The 18,419-nt window shown below is 36.3% G+C and overlaps 1 protein-coding gene across 25 annotated transcripts in view; it reads right to left on the bottom strand.

Annotated features, from left to right (window-relative positions):
- GULP1 (GULP PTB domain containing engulfment adaptor 1) overlaps nucleotides 1-18,419 on the bottom strand; it is a 305,123-nt gene that overhangs the window by 278,204 nt on the left and 8,500 nt on the right. For 2 of the 25 annotated variants that reach the window (XM_077956616.1, XM_077956624.1), the window contains exon 1: nucleotides 1,582-1,612. The exons of 22 other annotated variants lie outside the window; for them this stretch is intronic. The gene's annotated coding sequence lies outside the window, so the exon portion shown is untranslated. Of the gene's footprint in view, nucleotides 1-1,581; nucleotides 1,618-18,419 lie in introns of those variants that run through there. One more of the 25 variants, XM_077956631.1, reaches the window with a different exon arrangement.

Below are 18,419 nucleotides of genomic sequence, written 5' to 3'. Positions count from 1 at the left end.
CCCCAATTCATTATCTAACATTTGCATCTTTCTCACAGCTCTTCCCAAGGCATATTTTAATATAAGCATTTTCAATGAGGCATGTTTTCTTTAAAGGAAATGAGATCTTGAATTTATTCTTTCTTCATTCACTTATCAAATATCTGAAAGCCTACTATACCTGGCACGGTTATAGGTTTTGAGTTCCTAGGAATATAAATAAATGCACAGCAATCTCTACTTTTATGGGGATTCTACTCTGTGGGTAAGAAATATAAGAATAGCGAATCATTACATGATATAGTATATTATGTGATAAATATTACTGAGAACATTAAAATAGGATTAATAGGAAATACCATGGTGTTGTGATTTTAAATATGGAGGTAAGGGTAGGCTTGCCAGGAAGATGACTTCTGAGGAAAAAGCAGAAGGAGGTGAAAAGTGAGGCATAGGGACAGCTGGGGAGGAGCACTCAGGGTGGTGTGTGAACAGTGAGCAATGAGGCCAGAAAGGCATCAAGAGGCCATACCCTGTGGGACTTCACAAGTAATTACTCTTCCTTTATATGAAATGGAAGCCAATGGAAGGTTTTGAGTAGAGAAGTGACATTTTGCAGGATCTGGGACACTCAAATGGAGAAAATGTACAGAAGTGAGTGCTGCAACTGTAATGAAAAAATCTAACACAAAGCAAACAACCTAGTAGACAAAAAGTCAAAACAGTGTGAAAGGCCATAAAGAGGTTAGTTGCTAGCCAAAGGCACTGTAATTCTTCAAATATATTAGAAGTTTCTTGTCACAGGATGAAACCTGTCCATGTTATCTGCATTTCCAAAAACAGAAAATGAGTTGTAAAAGGTAGTCTTTCTACTTTTCTCTGTTGTATCAGGCATACAAGTAAAAAGAGAGCTATACCTTCTATTCAGAGCAATAAATAAAATTTCATTCTAACTGTAGACCAAATATCATGGCTTTTTCTTCTACATTTTACCCTAAATGGTAATTGCCATCATTACAACTATTCATTTTTATCTTTCATAGCAGCAATTTACTCATATCCTGCTTCTTCTTGGTGTTTCTTACATTCATTCCCTCACAATAGCCTCCTTTAATCTGCAGTTTTGCTTTCTGTGGCTCAGTTACCCTCAATCAGTCACAGTCTGAAAATATTAAGATATTTTGAGAGACCGAGAGAGGAAACATTCATATAACTTTTATTACAGTATATTGCCATAATTGTTCTATTTTATTTTAGTTATTATTGTTAATCCTTTACTTTGCCTAATTTATAAACTAAACTTTATCATAGATTGGTATGTACAGGAGAAAACATAGTACAGGTATATACAGAGCTACATACTATCTGTGGTTTCAGGCATCCACTGAGGATCTTGAAACATGTCTCCTGAGGATGAAGGGGGCCTACTATATTCGTTAATCCAAGAAACCTTTATTTTGTACTTCCTTAACATCAAGTAGTATGCTAAGTGCTACAAAGACAATGATTAAATACAAAAAATTCAAAGGTCTGAAACAAAGACATTGGGAAACAGACTCTGATAGGCCACAAAAATATCACAATACAGCAGTCTTCCCTTACCTGCGGGAGATACATCTCAAGACTCCCGGTGGATGCCTGAAACCAAGGATAACACCAAATCTTACATTTACCATGTTTTCTCCTATACATACGTATGATAAAACTTAATTTATAAATTAGACACAGTAAGAGATTAACAATAACTAATATAAAAGAACAATTACAACAACATACTTTAATAAAAGTTACCATGCACTGCAGCCATAATTTTTACAGTTTGAAGTGAGATGGCAAAACTAGCATGAGCTTCTTTTCCTTCATTACAATTTCATGGATTGAAGATTAGTTTTCACCATAGATCTCAGCAATCTCAGCATATGATTTTTTTTTCCTTTCCTTATAAGTTGAGAACTTTCTCACCTTTTCATTTTTTAAAGTGGCACTTCAAGGCTTATTCTTGGCATATTAAAATTCCCAGCATCACTACTCTGTGCTTTGGTGCCATTATTAAGTAAAATAAGGCTTACCTGATCACAAACACTGCCATACCAAGACAGCAGATCTGATAAGGGGATGGCTACTAAGTGACTAATGGGTGGGAAGCACAGAGAGCATGGATGGCTAGACAAAGGGATGATTCAAAAGTGCGGGATAGTGTGGGGTTTTATCACGCTACTCAGAACAGTGTGCAATTTAAAACAGGAATCACTTATTTCTGGAATTTTCCATTTAATATTTTCCAACCACAATTGACCGGAGGTAACTGGAACTGCAAAAAACAAAACCATTGTTAAGGGCAGGCTACTGTAATGTATTTAAAGGGTATATAAAGAAAGATTAGTGGGACTGGCAACAAAGAACAGTATAATCTACTTGGCCTGTGGAGCCAAAGGAGGTTTTACAAAGTTAGTTTTATTAAAAAATTGTAGTTGGTAAAAGCACAAGTTATGGAGACACACTGGCTGACTACAAATTTGGCTGAGGCCTACATCCTAGCTGTGTGACCTTGGGCAAGTTACTCAAACTATTAGTGCCTTAAACCCCTTTAGTGGAAAAAAAACAAAAAGATAGTAAAAGTATTTACCTCATAGGCTAATTTTGAGGATTAAGGGATTTAATACATGGGAAAAGTGCCTGGAACATCTCTGAGACATTAAAAGCACTACTAAATCATAGCAACTTTAATAATTTATGCTAAACTTTGAATAATGGTTAATATTTTTCAAAGAGTGAACAGGGGGTATGGTGACTCACACCTGTAATCACAGCACTTTGGGGGACCAAGACAAAAGGATTGCTTGAACTGAAGAGTTTGAGACCAGCCTGGGCAACATAGTGTGACCTCATCTCTACTAAAAATAAAAAAAAAATTAAAAGACCTGGCACGGTGGCTCACACCTGTAATCTCAACATTTTGGGAGGCCGAGGCAGGCGGATGACTTGATGTCAGTAGTTCAAGACCAGCTTGGCCAACATGGTGAAACCTCATCTCTACTAAAATACAAGAAAATTAGCCGGACATGATGGTGTGCACTTGTAATCCCAGCTACTGAGGAGGCTGAGACAAGAGAATCACTTGAACCCGGGAGGCAGAGGTTGCAGTGAGCCAAGATTGCACTACTGCACTCCAGTCTGGGCAATAGAGCGAGACTCCATTTCAAAAAAAAAAAAAAAAAAATTAGCTGTCTGACATGGTTTGGCCATGTCCAAACCAAATCTCCCAGAATTTCCACATGTTGTGGGAGGGACCCCAGGGAAGGTAACTGAATCACGGGGGATGGTCTTTCCAGGGCTATTCTTGTGACAGTGAATAACTCTCACAAGACCTGATGGATTTATCAGGGGTTTCCACTTTCGCATCTTTCTCATTTTCTCTTTCCACTGCCATATAAGAAGCACCTTTTGCCTCCCACCATGATCCTGAGGCCTCCCCAGCCATGTGGAACTGTAGTCCAATTAAACCCTTTTTGTTCTCAGTTTCGGGTAGGCCTCTATGAACAGCATTAAAACCAACTAACACACTGTCTCAAAAAAAAAAAAAAAAAAAAAAAAAAGCAAGCACGAACTTTAGATAGAGAAAACAATTTACAAAGATATGAAGTGTTCTGTGAACTGTTAAGTTTTACTAGAGGAAATATTTTACAGTCTTCTGGGAACAGGGGAAAGTGGGAGGAGAGAGGTGGTTAAGTATGCAAGAAACTAAATCATGAAAAATGAAGAGGAGGAGGATAAAGATCTAGGACACTAGGACATGGGTTCTATTTTTCACTTTACAGGATAACAATTAAAAGAAAAAAATTTGTACAGGAGAAAGTTTGACTTTGACATTTCAAGTTTTAAAAAATGATTCTTAAGGGAAAGACAATTCCCCTACTGTACTACTGGTACTTTGTTAAGGAACTTTTGTGAAGAGATTTTTCTCACCAAACTGACCTCCATTTTATATAGACAGATGGAGTAACTTGAAGGCTATCCAGTTGGTACCAAGAACTATATAGAAAATACAGAAAATTCAAAAGAATCCACAACTGAAAATTACTCAAAATGACTCTATGTACAATGCTAAGACTTCATGTTAGCACTAGATCCAAGAATGGAGTCTTATTACGTTACTTTATAATTCTTTTCTATGTACTTTGGGGTTTGTCTTTTAAATTTTCCTTTTTGTTTCCTTTAAATTTTAAAGGAAAAATTTTAAATTTAAAAATTTTAAATTCCTTTAAATTTAAATTTTCCTTTAAATTTCCTTTTAAATTTTCATAAAAAGGAAAATTTAAAAGAAGAAAAAAAATTAAAAGCCTTAGGGATTTTCCCTAGGAATACAGCTTACAAGGGATGTGAAGGACCTCTTCAAGGAGAACTACATACCAATTCTCAAGGAAATAAGAGAGGACGCAAACAAAAGGCAAAACACTCCATCCCCACGGATAGGAAAAATCAATATTGTGAAAATGGCCATTCTGCCCAAAGTAATTTATAGACTCAATGACATTCCCATCAAAATACCATTGACATTCTTCACAGAATTAGAGAAAACTACTTTAAATTTCATATGGAATCAAAGAACACCCCATATAGCCAAGACAATCCTAAGCAAAAAGAGCAAAGCTGAAGGCATTATGCTATCTGACTTCAAACTATACTACAAGGCTACAGTAACCAAAACAGCAAGGTACTGGTATCAAAACAGACATATAGACCAATGGAGCAGAACAGAGACTTCAGAAGTAACCCCACAAATCTACAACCATCTGATCTTCAACAAACCTGACAAAAACAACCAACAGGTAAGGGATCTCCTTTTTTTTTTTTTTTTTTTTTTTTTTTTGAGACGGAGTCTCGTTCTGTCACCCAGGCTGGAGTGCAGTAGCACGATCTCGGCTCACTGCAAGCTCCACCTCCCAGGTTTACGCCATTCTCCTGCCTCAGCCTCCCAAGTAGCTGGGACTACAGGCGCCCGCCACTTTGCCCGGCTAGTTTTTTGTATTTTTAGTAGAGACGGGGTTTCACCATGTTAGCCAGGATAGTCTCGATCTCCTGACCTCGTGATCCACCCACCTCGGCCTCCCAAAGTGCTGGGATTACAGGCTTGAGCCACCGTGCCCGGCCCAGGTAAGGGATCTCCTATTCAGTAAATTGTGCTGGCAAAACTGGCTAGCTATATGCATAAAACTGAAACTGGCCCCCTTCCTTACACCTGATACAAAAATTAACTCAAGATGGATTCAAGACTTAAATGTAAAACTCCAAACCATAAAAACCCTAGGAGAAAACTTAGGCAATACCATTCAGGACACAGGCATGGACAAAGACTTCATGACAAAAACGTCAAAAGCAATTGCAACAGAAGCCAAAATTGACAAATGGGATCTAATTAAACTAAAGAGCTTCTGCACAGCAAAAGAAACTATCATCAGAGTGAACAGGCAACCTACAGAATGGGAGAAAATTTTTGCCATCTACCCATCTAACAAAGGGCTAATATCCAGAGTTTACAAGGAATTTAAACAAATTTACAAGAAAAAAACAAACAACCCCATCAAAAAGTGGGTGAAGGATATGAACAGACACTTCTCAAAAGAAGACATTCAAGCAACGAACAATCATGTGAAAAAAAGCTCAACATCACTCACCATCAGAGAAATGCACATGCCAATAATATGGCAATTATTAAAAAGTCAGGAAACAATAGATGTTGGCAAGGCTGTGAAGAAATAGGAACACTTTTACAGCATTGGGGGGAATGTAAATTAGTTCAACCATTGTGGGAGACAGTATGGTGATTCCTCAAGAATCTGGAACCAGAAATACCATTTGACCCAGCAATCCCATTACTGGGTATTTACTCAAAGGAATATAAATCATTCTATTATAAAGACACATGCATACATACATTTATTGCAGTACTATTTACAACAGCAAAGACATGGAACCAACCAAATGCCCATCAATTATAGACTGGATAAAGAAAAGGTGGTACATATACACCATGGAATACTGTGTTGCCATAAAAACGAACGAGATTATGTCCTTTCCAGGGACATGGATGACTGGAAGCCATCATCCTCAGCAAACTAACACAGGAACAGAAAACCAAATACCACATGCTCTCATTTATAAGTGGGAGCTGAACAATGAGAACACATGGACATAGAGAAGGAAACAACACACACCAGGGCCTGTTGGTGGGTGGGGGATCAGGAGAGGGAACTTAGAGGATGGGTCAATAGGTGCAGCAAACCACCATGGAAAAAATGTATCTGTGTAACAAACCTGCACATTCTGAACATGTAGCCAGGTATTTTTTAGGAGAAATTAAAAAAAAAAAAAAAGCCTTAGACATTTTCTAAAGTACTTAGGTATTTGAAAGAAAAACATAAAGAGACATGACATAACAGAAAGATAATAGCAAATCTAGGTATGGTGTTTTTGAATCATATTAAAGGAGCTGTCTATAAAGACCTCACTACAAGTGTAATTAGAAGTCTATATTGATGCTGTATTTTTCTCAATTCTTTATTTTTCCATCAGAATTATTTTGTTAAAAAGCCAGTTTAAGAAATGTTTAGTAGTAATTGTATTCAAGGTATATGTGTATTAATAAAATATATATCATAAATATGTAAAGTATATATATTTATAATATATAATGCTTCTAAGTATTATAGTACATATATGTGTATACTTATACTTACATATAAGTCTAAGTATTACATGTCTAAGTATTATAGTACATATATTTATACATGTATACTTATATGTATAAGTATATACATATAAATATTAAATTTGTTATATTTATTTACATTTTATTATATACATATAAATATTAGATTTATAAATATATAAATATAAATATTAAACATGTTTATAATGTTTATCATAAAATGCTTTCTAAATATTAAGATAACTTTATAGTAAATAATTTTCAGTAACTGAGAAAATCAATTTTGTTAAAATTGGATACATCTACTCATACTTATTTCTAGGTATCTCTACTTCTTTTAAATGAGTGGTCAAATTCAAAATGGTATCAGAATCAGCAAAGCTCAAGATGAAGTCACAAAAAGGAAAAGGTAACTCCACAATGTGCGGTAGCTCACGCCTGTAATCCCAGCCCTTTGGGAGGCCAAGGCGGGCAGATCACAAGGTCAAGACATAGAGACCATCCTGGCCAACATGGTGAAACCCCGTCTCTACTAAAAATACAAAAATTAGCTGGGCATGTTGGCAGGTGCCTGTAGTCCAAGCTCCTCGGGAAGCTGAGGCAAGAGAATCGCTTGAACCCAGGATGCGGAGGTTGCAGAGAGCAGAGATCACACAATTGCACTCCAGCCTGGGCAACAGAGCGAGACTTTGTCTCAAAAAAAAAAAAAAAAAGTATTTCTGGAAACCAATAACCAATTGCAAAAATATTATTTGGGGAACTGGGCATAATTCTTTGAGTTAGAGGCCCAAAATTCTTTATCCTTTGACCAAGGATTGAAACTCATTTTGCCAGACCTCTGAAATCTCTATTCAAATTCAGGTATGGAACTGTGTGGACATGGAAAGCTGCAACCCAAAAATGAACACAAAGCCCTGGCCAGCCAAGCTGACCATTTCTAGAAATATCTGGCAAATATCAGATACAATTTCATCTTTAACACAGTTAAGTCCTATTAAAATATTTTTCAAGTCAGTCCTTTCTTTTCTATCTCTTCCAAAATGATCCTAGTTTAGATCCCTATTAGCTTGCTCCTCTGAGGTTTAAGATGTCCCTCTGGTACTGAAATTAAGGGCTCAGATTTTCTTCTCAGTGTCTATTACTGGCTCCTCATTTTCTGATTCTCCTCAAATATCAGTGCTCTCAGTGGTATGACTTCATGCCACCGACAATAATCTCCATCTCAGGATTTCCCCCTACTTCCAAATGGTATATGCAACTCACTATAGAGGACTTCTCCCTGAATATCCCCAAAACACCTCAAACTCAAAAATACAAAGAGGAATTCTTACTTTTTTCTTTCAATCAATCACATTCTTTGTCCTATATTTCCTTGTTTTGGTGAATTTTACTGCAATCTAGTCAATCAAGCAAGCTTGCAATCTACACATGATTCTATTTCTTCTTCTTGATATGCTCACATCCAATCAACCAACAATTTATATAAATTAAACATCACCCTGATTGATTCTTCTTCAACCTCCTTGATATTTCTTAGATTCAGGTCTTCGTCTTCTCTAATCTAGACTATTTTAACATTTTCTAATTTACTTATATTGCTTTATTCTCATAACTCTTCATTCTGTCTTGCTCAAAGCTGTGAGGTTTTGTAAGTGCAAAGTGTATCATGTTCCTTTCTTCCTTTTCCCTTCCTTTTATTTTGCTTAAAAACCTTGAATGGTTCCCCAGAGTCCACAGCCACAGAACTCTAACAGAGGCACATAAACACTTAGGAAATGTAACAGAGTTTAGGAGTAAATGAAGTCACAGAAATTAATACCCCATATTCCTAGAGGATTGAAATTGCCTCATTGTAGGTTTACTTTAAAACAAACTTTATGAAGCAGAAGGCCAGATTCTAACGAATTTAAGACTTCAAAGGAAGTACACTTGCAGAAGGCAGATTAAGCTTATAAATCCACTCTTCTCTGACATTAAGAATACCTTGGAGGAATCTAGCACAGTAGTTGGCACATAACAAAAAATAAGCTTTAAAAAGTATGTTGAATGAATGAAGGTCTGCATAGTAAAAGAAGGAAGCCCAGCAGTCTTCATCCACTTAGCACACAATTATTGGCTCTCCCTTATTTTACAAACATTATTCCACAAGATTGATCACTCAATTTAAATTTCAATTATCACAGTTGGACTTAAAATTTTTTTTCACTCACTTTCTTAAGCTACAGACAAGCTATGGGATACTCTTCAACAATAGCCCTGACCCATAGTTACTCAGCCTTTCTCCAAAAAGGTTCAGTAACAGAGCATCATTATTGCATAATCAATCTTGATCCATTATCAGAAGCTTCTTTCTTATATTGAGATGGAATCTCAACATACTATAGCTTAATTTCTTCTTGTTTATTTATTTATTTTGAGAGAGGGTCTCACTCTGTTGCCGAGAATGAAGTGCAGTGGGGCAATCTTGGCTCACTGCAGCCTCAACCTCCCAGGCTCAAGCAGTCCTCCCACCTCAGCCTCCTGAGTACCTGGGACCACAGGTGCACATACCCATGCCAGACTATTTTTTGTATTTTTTGGAGAGACAGGGTTTCACCATGTTGCCCAGACTGGTCTTGAACTGCTGGCTCAAGCAACCTGCCCACCTCAACTTCCCAAAGTGCTGGGATTACAGGTGTGAGCCACCAAGCCTGGCCAATTCCTTCTTAAGACAGAGATCATTCATGATGTTACATCTCCCAAAATACAGGATCAAAAAGAAAAATGCCACTGGATTCAAACTGTGAAAAGGAACAATTTCAAGAACAACAAAGTAACAATATAAATGTTAACAATGGATTTTTAGGAGCTTCATGGTGATCTGATAGATGGAAAACAAGAAAATCTGATGCTGCCTGCTCTCCAAACTAAACAGAGAAACACAAACTCTAATAATCTGGGGCTAAGGGAGTGAGCACACAAAAAAGCTCCATGAAAATGTACAAGTACCATTGCAGATACTCTCTTTTATACCTCTCAGTGATGCATACAAGGTTCAGGCCATTATCCTGATTTTACATTCAAGAAAAAATTCTAGAAAAGCTAAATAATCTCTAAATAATCTCAGAGCTAAATAAGAGTTCTTAAGACCCTTTACTAGCAAGCGATAGAGCCAGGAATAAGGCTACACACCATGGGAATGTCTGGTAAGGAGCCAGGTCTATCTGTATCTCAGTAAGTCTTTAATAACTCATCTTGACATTCTATAACATCTCACAGACTATATACTTCACTTCATCTTTTGTCTGAACTTGCAGAAGTTTAGTATATAAGATGTAAAGGGGGTACAAAAAACAAAGCTCTTGTGCATTTCTGTTTTGTGGGTTTGTTCTCTCTCATACACACACACATACACGCACTCACATACTTGTTTTTCAAATTTTAACCTTTTAAAAATGTTGGGGAAAATATGGTCAGAAGCTTTTTTTGTAATGTTTTCATTTTAATACTGAGGAGAATTAGTTTCTAAAACATTTTTCTGTGGTAATGACTTTCCCATGTAAATTTACAAAGCAGAATGCAGCTTGCCATTAGCCTTTGATGGAAATGATGCATTTAAAATACCACACCTAAAAAATAGATTCTGTCCACGATGTTAAGTTACTTTAATGACGGTGCTGATGTCAGGAGGACAGTTGCAGACAGTCTCTCCTCATAATCAAATTAGTTGAGTCTGAACACATGTGGATGCTAATGCACGCCACCCGGGGGGAAAAAAAAAAAAAAAAAAAGACCTAAATGATTCAGACTGTAGGCCTTAGTAATCATGAACATAGTTATTGGACTGAAAAATGAAACAACTCTTGAGAGTGCTGAGTGAGAGATAAAGCCCAGGGGCAGGACTGGCACAATGACACCCAGTTTATAATGTACTCATCCTTGTCTACTGGTGAAAAATTGCCGGCCTATTGATTCCGACAAAAACCACTGCCAAATGATTCATGTTTCTCTTATTACTAATTTTCTGTTTAGATGTTATCAATCCACAGCATTTCATATTTATCTTTAATAGTACTACAAATTTGAATTCATGAAATGAGATCCACAGGATTCTCCTCCTGAAGTTCTTCCTGCTCCCATATCAGTACATACGCCTAAATCAATGGCTGTACATCACAGTACATCATGTGAAAAGAACTCAGTCTACAAACCAGTGTGGGGCACATGACCTCAATTATAATTAAACAATAAAGAAGAATGCAAATCAAAACAGGGAAACTAGCCTTTTTTCCTTTATACTAAACTTCAGTATTCTTAAATGTGTTTCAGCAGCATAAATTAATTATACAATTAAAAAGAAAACTACTGACCCATGTAAACTAAAAATCTTAGTAGCTTTCTCATACATAATTTTAGGATTAAGGCTTTCTTATTTTGTTTCATATTAATATTTTAAATTATAAACTTCCTTCTACTACATTTTATTTGTGTAAAAAAAAAATTCTCGAAAAAGGAGATGTATCTCACTTCAAATTATACAATGTTTTAAACTGGTGTGTATTTTCTTCTGAAAACATACAACTTTTTGATGGAGCTATGTCAAAACAGAAATTAATTCTGTATCCTAATTTATATCTTTTCTAAGTCACCAATTACATACTATGTTGAAGTTGTTCTACCTGTATTTATCATTGTGGATAAATTTATTTTCATAAAATATCATATTTGTTCATCAAAATGAAAATAGCATATAATTTTACTGTAAAATTTAAATACAACAATCCAAAAATTATAGTTTCACGACACAATAATACTAGCTATCATTTATTGACCACCTACAAAATCATTCTTTTCCTTCAATAATTCTGCTTCTGTTGTATTTATTCTGTTGATAAATGGTACAAACATCCAAGTTACCAAAACCAGAAAACTCAGAATCAAGATGTACACCATTTTCCTGCCTACATCCTACTGTCTCCCTCCCACAATTATTGATAGTCATCAAATATACAAAAAAGTACAAAACATTATTTCCTCTTTAATATTTCTGGGATAAAGTCATTTCCTATGGTCATCCCTCTAAACTAGGCTTCCACCTCCTCTTGCCTAGACATATTGGCAGACATAACTCAGCTCTTTCTAAAACGCAGATGATGACATCTCGTCACCAACTCCATTATAACCTTTGTTAAATGGTTTTGAATTGCTCTTAGAATGAAGTACAAACTTTGGATTGCAAAGTCTGACAAGATGACTCCCTGACTCACTGGCTTCATCTCCAGCAATTTTAGTCCCTCTTTTCTTTCTACCCTATTCTCTAGCTCTATTTTCAGTCTCCTATTCTGTAGCTAAACCATACATTCTCTTCTCCTGCTTACACACTTGACCCACTCTCTGCACACTCTCATTGCTTTCCACCAAGAAATCTTCTCTCACAACTAGAATGTCAAATCCCCTGCCAAGAGAACCTTTTTATAATACCCCAGCAAGAAATACCACAAGAGATCAAATGTCTAACAGTTTAAGTTACCAAAGAAAGACAAAATGATGACATCAACTGCCAAAATTAGGACAACTTTGAATATGGTATTTTGATTAAGAAATCGGTTTTAGGTTTCTTAAAAAAAAAAAAGAAAAAAAAAGAAAAAAAAAACTATTTAAAGTTAAAACTTAGACTACCCTAAGGGCTGAAATGTTCTCTAAGGTTATCTAGTACATCTTCTCAGTGAAGAAAAATGTTGTCAAATACTTAAGTGAAAAGTACATGTTGAACAATTAGAAACTATTGATATTAGTAATTTTATATCTTAGGTTTTATTTACCCAAAACTTATCATTTGACAAAACCAAGGAGGAAAAATGGGATTAAGAAGAAATCAAGCCAGGCACGGTGGCTCACACCTATAATCCCAGCACTTTGGGAGGCTGAGGCAGGCGGAACACTTGAGGTCAGGAATTCAAGACCAGCCTGGCCAACATGGTGAAATCCCGTCTCTACTAAAAATACAAAAATCAGGCAGGTGTGGTGGCACATGCCTGTAATCCCAGCTACTGAGGAGGCGGAAGCAAGAGAATCACATGAACCCAGGAGACAGAGGCAGCAGTGAGCTGAGACTGCGCCACTCCACTTCAGACTGAGCGAGAGAACGAGACTGTCTCGAAAATAAATTTTGAAAATTTTTTTAAAAAAGAAGAAATCAAACTATCTCACCTAACATTTTAACTATCCTGACAAATCAACTCAGGCAAAAGTCAAAGCAACATGCAGACAAAACATAGTCAATGGGTGTGGTATCACCATATATATTGTTTTTCATCCACAGTTCCTGTCTCCCAACTTTCATAGTCCTTGTTACAATGCTGGGGCACTTTAGGCCTCAGGAAACCTCTCTGACCTCCTGTCCGTCCTTTACCTGTCCAAGCAGGACTCTAATTTGATTGTGAATCAAAACACTCATTACAGATAGAGTCTTCCCCCATACCCTAAAGGAAGGAATGATACACAGAGGAGCCAAGAAAAGTCTGAACGGACAGGCCTTTCTGGGTTTAGATCATATGCTTTGTCCAGTCACATTTCTACACGGTTTTCAATCATGCCTATATAATGAAGCCTCCCTCAAAACCCAAAAAGAGTCCAGAGAGTATCCTTCTGGATAGCTGAACATGTAGAGGTTCTTGGAGGGTGGCCCACCCAGGGAAGGCATGTAAGTCCCTATACCTCGCCCTATATGCATCTCTTCATCTGCATCCTTTCTATTATCCTTTATAATAAACTGGTAAACATAAGTAAGTGTTTCCTTGCATTCTGTGAGCTGATTCAGCGAATTAATCAAATCCAAAGAGGGAATCATGGGAACCCCAGCTTGAAGTCAGTCGGTCAGAAGTTTCAGAGGCCCGGACTTCCAACAAGTGTTGGAGGGGGATGAGGGGCAGTCTTGGGAAATGAGCCCTCAACGTGTGGGATCCGACATTATCTCTAGATAGATAATGTCAGAATTGAATTAGAGGACACTCATTTGCTGTCCACTGTTTATTGATGGGGGGAAAAAAACACATATTTGGTCACAGAAGTCTTCTGTGCTGATTGTTGTTGTATGAGAGCAGAGGAAAAACATAGTTTGAGAGTTTTTCCTTAAACAATGCATTAATTTTTATGCTTTATCTGACTGAAGAGGATAAAATGAACAAATGTCTTATCATACAGGAGGTACAAGTAGCTATGCCTAAGAGCAGGAAATGAGTAGCTCATTGTGCCATCAGAGGGACAAAAAAGAAGGAATCAAGCATCTGCCAGGAATCTAGGAATTCAGGTAATTCAAAGGTGTTACATTCTCACTTGTAAAGAGAACTACCAAAGCTGGCTTAATTGTCCAGTTGGCATTCAACGGCACACTTTTTCAGCTAGGACGGTGGTTGAGACGCATTACTTCCCATCCTACCAATTGCCCTGGTTCCACTGCTTTCTGGCTATGGAGACAGACAAGTTTCTTTATAATTTGTAAACTGTAAAAAACATTTAGCATGATGCTTAGGACATAGCACTCTAAATACTATTCTTATTATCTTTACTCTCTTGTTCGAAAAATCCATTTTGGTGTCAACTCATAGGTATAAGAAAATAGATTAGGGAAAGGGTACAGATGCTATGAAGATCTTAATAGAGAGAGACAAATTAAGGAAGGGTGCTATTTTTACTTTATCTGATTATTTCAGCACAAGTGGGAGTTGGAAATTGAATTATCTAGATATACATTCTCTCCCTCATTTTATATCTGCTGTGAGCCAAGTTATATTTTCTATTATAATTTCCAAACTCTTCCATAAGCAGAGTTCCTTTATGATAATTTCCATACCAAGCAGCATTTATTCTCATTCAAAAACCCACAAGAATGTGGCTCCCTTTTAAAACAAGAAAAGGTCACCAGAGGGTACTCCTATTCTGTAAGGGCAGAGGGGGGCCCCAGGACAATCTCTAAGCAATCATTTCCAAAAGAACAGTAATCCTCTGAGAATTGCAGCACTTTGTATTCTCTGGTCTCCCTTGCCTAGCTTCCCCAGTGTGGTGACTTCCTTAGTTACCATGAATGAAGGTCATGATCTCATAAAGAAAGCATCTCAAGCATGTTTATTGCATTCTTATGCAAAAAACTAATATGCACAAGTCAATCACAGTAATGTTGGAGGTCTTGTTACTTCAAATGTTGCCATCAATAACTGCTTCTCTAATGTCTCTATCACTTTCTTTAGGTTTCCCAGTTATTGGCTACGTTTCTCTCCAACCCAATCTCCATGCTTTTAACATCCACACTGAAAACAATTCTAATACATTAGCCTTTCTCAGTCTTGACCAATGACCCAGTTGCCACACAGCTTTACTGCAGGCTTTCAGCATCTGTGACATTCCCACCTACAGTTTCACCAACTCTCTTTAAGTGCACTGCCTACACAACCTCTGGCTTTTCATTTCTCACATCGCTCATTCCCAGCAAACCTGCCCATTATGACACTTTGCCTATTCTTTCAGCAGATTAGGTTAGTCCTAGTTCTGCTTGCCTCCACCTCCTGCTTAAACTACTTGGTTAACTATTTCAGCTAAAGCGAGCTATAATACTCCAAAATATATTTCATCCCTGCTCTTGTCAATTCTCAGATTTTGGTTATTCCTACCACCTTCAGGGCAAAAAGACAAAGAGAGATATATCTCCTTATTTTGATTAGACCACATTACAAAAACCAATATGCATACTGCTAAGTCATTGTAAAGGGTGGGTCAGGTCAAGAACCTGGTAGCAGAAAAAGATTAAATTGCTAATGGTTCCAGTGAACTAGAGTTTTATAAAACTAGTGTTGAAAAAAATGATTCATGACATTGTTAAAGAACAGGAAGGCAAACTTTATTCAGGACCATCATAATAGGTGTTGGGACCACTACAATGGGATTTTGCAGTGAGTAAGAAAAATTAGGCTCAACTTCAAATGCTACAAGAAAAGGTAGAAATTTGTGGCCAAATAGCAGGATGTAAGACAGTGGAAGAAAAATTACTAGTTAGGATTCTTGCTGAATGAAGGTCAGGGTGATGAGATATCATCTGGGAAATGGTGGAGGGTGAGGATCCTGATTAGACATAGAGTTGTCAAATATTGAGGATGGCCAAAGTGACTTAGCAGAATTCTTGCTAAATTTGGCAATGCAGATTAGAACACAGAAGCCCAAAAGTCAAGACCTGGTTGAGAAGAGGATGCACAAGAGCCTGGCCAGGATTTGATCAAGGAGAAAATCTTTGTCACTAGCTCTTACTTAAAAGTTTACTATATGTCTGTATTTTTTTATACCTCTGTGAGTGGAACTATAGTTTACCATTTTTTTTAAGTTTTACTTGTATCAGCTTTATCTTTTATATTTAAATAGTTACAAATTAGTCTTAACATCACAGTATAAGTTTTAAATTACTCAGACCAGGCACTGAAATTGCTTTAATGTTTCTTTATGTATATTTAATGTATCCAAAACACTGAAGATACCACACAGCCAATAAATAGTGGTATAATTTTGTGAACTGATTAGATTACAAATTTAGATTTCAAAAATTTTTAAATTTAGTTCTCTATTGTCTGAGCCTGTTAGATTATTCCTAGTTTTGCTAGTCTCTACCTCCTGCTTACTTTATTTATTTAAAAATGAATTTAGTAAGATGATTGACATATCTACTGTATTAAAAACTTAATGCATGGTGATTTGAATAATAAATTTTTATAGACTAACAGCACTAACCATATCTAAAATTTATAAAACCCAAGTAGTCTATAAAGTTTCTTCAATAATCTAAATTACTACTTCTAAAACTTTTACTTACAAAATTAAGATACCATTTAATAATGGCTATAATTAGGATACTATTTTAAGTAGCCAAATATTTTATTCAAGTGGGTTTGAAAAAGAAAGAAATTCATTATCTCACACAGCAGTAAATCCAGAAATATAGTAGGGAGTCAAGAACCGAATGATTCCATCAAGTACCCAAGATTTTTATATTTTTTTCTGCCATTTTAAGGCATTTGTTTTGCCCTCAAGCTGAATCTCCTTGTGACAAAAGATGATCCCTGTATCAATTTGAAGCATATATTCCAGATAGGACAAATATCAAAAGCCAACATGTGCTTTCTCATCCAATGTTCACTTGCTAAGTGGAACTAAATCTTTTCTACCCACTTCCCCTTAGTCCTCCCATTTCACCTGACATGTGATATATGACTATAACTGGGACAAGGAACAACCATTTCCAAGGGGCATAGAAACACTAAGATTTTTAGCTGAACCTAATCTAAAATTCCCTTGAATTAGGAGTCGGATTGATTTCCCCTGAGTTATGTGGGAAAGAGTGTACATTTGAATAACACCAGGGAAAAGAAGAATAAGGAATAGATTTCAATAATGTATGCCACAGTACAAGGAAGGTGACATAGCTCTCAAAAGTGAAAACGTGCTTCTTGCAAATGGATATGCAAGAAATGGAAAGAAGAGTTAACTTCAGGTACAAATCACACTTGGTTTAATCCAATGTCATTAAGTGTCATTAAAAGGGAACTTGGAGCCAGGTACAGTGCTCACACCTGTAATCCTAGCACATTGGCAGGTCAAAGCCAGAGTATTGTTTAAGCCCAGGAGTTCTAGACCAGCCTGGGCAACACAGTGAGAACCTGTCTCTACAAGAAATTGTAAAAGTTTAAAAATTAGCCATGCATGGGGGCATGCACCTATAGTTCCAGCTACTTGGGAGGCTGAAGTGGGAGGATCACTTGAGTCCAGGAGTTTGAGGCTGCAGTGAGCTATGATTGCACCAGTGCACTCCAGGCTGGGTGACAAAGTGAGACCCTGTCTCTAAAATAAATAAATAAATAAATAAACAAATAAACAAACAGGAACCTGGACATTCAACAGGACAGGGAAGCAAATAAGTGTCAGTGGTGCTTGATGCTTACCATTACAGAAAACACAAAGTGAAGTCAAAAGCCAGAAAGAGACTGAAATACCATTATTTCTTATTGTGATCTTGACGGTGTTGTCAATTTTCAAGTACAAAACTATTACCTTAGACCCATCCCTGGAACTTCAAGGTGGTTTAGACCTACTAAACTGATTTATAAATGTGAAGCTCTATATATTAACTATTTTAAATTAACACGTTTAAAGAGGCTGCTCTTGTCATATATTTCAAAAATAAAGTTGAATCATTAGTTTCAAATAAATCAAACATCAATAAGAAACTAATTTTAAAATAGTGTACCTCACAGAATGGTCAAGCCAAGCAAAAAGAAGGGAATATAGGGAACTAAATTATGTCATATATGTTTTAATTATAGGTCCCCTTCATAAGATAGTAATTTGTTATACTTGTATATATTCCAAATTTATTTTCCAAACTTCTTAGCAAACATTTACATTTTTTATCAACAATGGTCAGTAAGTAATGCACACCATATAACCAAATATATAATCTTAAATAAGTCAATGACGCATAGAAAAACTCTCAAGTTTCCATATGTTCAGGAAAAAAATATTTTTTTCAATATTATTCATAAAAATTGTTAATACTGGCACCGTTACTTATTACCAAGTAGGAGATAACTATTTAACATATCTGTTCTTTAGATATGAAAAATAAATATAAGACAAGATGCACAGTCAAATCATAACTCCTCCCAATATAGTTAATGCTGTGAAAAAGATAAACTATTTTTTTAATCTGCATGTT

Source organism: Macaca mulatta, chromosome 12 (assembly GCF_049350105.2).
Source record: "Macaca mulatta isolate MMU2019108-1 chromosome 12, T2T-MMU8v2.0, whole genome shotgun sequence".
Taxonomy (NCBI): domain Eukaryota; kingdom Metazoa; phylum Chordata; class Mammalia; order Primates; family Cercopithecidae; genus Macaca; species Macaca mulatta.
This window is presented reverse-complemented; position numbering and strand designations above follow the sequence as displayed.